The sequence below is a fragment of the Passer montanus genome, unplaced genomic scaffold, assembly GCF_014805655.1.
Source record: "Passer montanus isolate IOZ18808 unplaced genomic scaffold, ASM1480565v1 scaffold12, whole genome shotgun sequence".
Taxonomy (NCBI): Eukaryota; Metazoa; Chordata; class Aves; order Passeriformes; family Passeridae; genus Passer; species Passer montanus.
The window spans coordinates 3671100-3673384 of NW_024358722.1; the positions used below are offsets into that span (position 1 = coordinate 3671100).

Below are 2285 nucleotides of genomic sequence, written 5' to 3' on the forward strand. Positions count from 1 at the left end.
CGGGCGCGGGTGTGAGGCGCCGCGGCCCCGCCTCCGCCGCGGCCCCACTGAGTCACCGCCCGGCCGGGATTCCCCCGCGCCGCCCCGCCCCGGCACTGAGGGGCTGCTCCTCCCGCCGCTCCGGCCGGCGGGGTGCACGGGCTCTGAGGGGAGGAAACACGGCGGGGGCGAGGGCGGGGAGGCGGCAGCGCTGCGCCTCCCTAGGCCGGGCAGCGCTCGCCGCGCTGTGCCGGGCCTGCGTCCCCCCTGCCCGTCGGTTTGGGTTCTTTAAACAGCAGGCAGGTCCGCCCGGGGCGGGAGCGGGACCGTGTCCAAGCTGTGGGTGAGGATGCTGCTGCCTGTGCAGGTGCGGCGTGAAGCCACAGGCGCCGTGGGAAACAACATGGTGGATGTCACTGGCAGCAGAGGCGCAAACAAGGCGTTTGCTTTCCCCGTGTGCAGACATTAAACTGTTCCACCCACCGAGACACCTGCCCGGCTGTGCTGCCTTTCAGGGAAGGCCAGGAGGTCACTGTAGCTGGCTGCACCAGCCCCTTGGTCCAGCTGCTTCTCACCGCCCATCTGTGTTGCAAATAGAAATCCCTTCAAAGCCCAGAGTGGCTAGCAGGGCTCACAAAAGAGCAGCTAAGACAGAGATCAAGGCTGAAAGTAGAAGGTCGAATGAAGGCCCAGCTCACTGCCTGTGAGTGATTGCCCAGAGCACATTTCAGTGCTCTCTTCCCAATGCCAAAACTCCTATGGATCTGCATAGATGTCATGTAGTTATTTTCCAGTGTCCCAAGTAGTGGGCTTTCCTCAGAAGACAAAGATAGCTCTGAACAGAGCTGACACTTTAAAATCAGTTTCACTTTTTGCTTTTATTGCTTGATATGACTTTCTGTCTCTGAAGGATGCACATTCTTCCAGTTCATCTGAGCAGGAGGGGAACAATCTCCTGCAAGGCAGCTTACCTGGGAAGAGCTTGGTGATGGATACTGGATGGACTCACAGGAACCACATGCAGAGTGACAAATATTTCTCTATCCCACACTGCAGCTGTTGCTTTGGGTTTGTAGGAAGAAAGGTTTTGGGGTGTGAGGGTAGCAGCAGGGAGACAGATAAGTCTCTTTTGACGTCAATGACTTCCAGTCACAAGTTTTCTTCCTATGCTCAGGATCTGTTTCAGTGTCTCCAGTTGTGTCTCTGGCACTGTGTCACTGCAAGATTACAATTACTGAGGGAAAGGAGCTTCTCCCACGTCTGTCGGCTCTATCCAGTGCAGTATGGGGATCGGGCCATATATCCCTGTCACTCCCTCTCACACCCTGGTGGTGTCTGCATCCCAGCTCCACCTGTACCTGTTGTTCCTGATCTGCACACAGAATTTCTATTCTTTCAGCTTTCCATACCCAACTACTACTAGGTTATCCACCAATTGCCTTCCTAAATGCCTTTGCAATTTTCTCTAGTAACATACTAGATGTAGCTCCATTGTGGAATGGTTCCTTGTACACTCTCCTGTGGATAAAGTGGTCAAATCAACTCAAACTTGTGTGGTGATACACAAAGATTTAATTTTTCTGTGAACTAGTTGCAGCTTATCTTTGCATCAAGCATCAGTCACACCTTGATTATATTGTGATGTGCTGTTCCCGTTGGGAAATAGGAGTGGATCCTAATTCCAGGACTAGCACACATCCAGGAACAGTTCAGCCAGAGCACAGAACCTGGAGCAGTAAGCCCTGGACCAGTTCTAGCAAAAAGGCAGTTCAAGACCCACCACTAGTGACTGTACACTCCAGTCCACTGCAAGCTGTCTACACCTCTGGCTAGCAGGTAGCCCCTGGAAGTGGCCTTCCTCTGCTGCTGACAGGGATTTATTTGGAGTTTGTGATTTTGCAGCTTCCTTAAGGTGAGCCTGGAACTCTTTTAGCTGGCTAGTGCTGTGGCAGGGCTGTGTTGCCCTGGTCTGCTGCAGCGGAGTGGGGAGACCCAGCACGCCCCATTGACATCAGCAGTGCCCCCCCAGGCATCCATGGCCAGCCACTCTCTGCTCTGACCTCAGCTGCACCCACTAACACCCAGCTCAGGCACCATCTCCTGCCACCCCTCTTCTGACTGGGTGTGCTTCTGTTAACCTTTCAGACAATTTTACTGGAAAGTCTGAAAGAGGAACTTGGCCACTTTGCCCCATTATTTGCCTTCTGTTACTCAGTCTGCGAGGGTTGGGCTCCCTTTCATGCTGTCTTCCTAACAAAGAGCTTTCTGCCTGGCTGTGCAAGTTTTGGACTTCCATTATTTTCAGA

General features: G+C 53.8%; 1 protein-coding gene across 1 annotated transcript in view; it reads right to left on the reverse strand.

Moving 5' to 3' along the window:
• The window catches only part of NFKBIE (NFKB inhibitor epsilon), a 14860-nt gene extending 14790 nt beyond the window's left edge, over positions 1-70 (reverse strand). The window contains exon 1 of the mRNA XM_039697861.1: positions 1-70. The gene's annotated coding sequence lies outside the window, so the exon portion shown is untranslated.
• Positions 71-2285: the final 2215 nt, after the last annotated feature.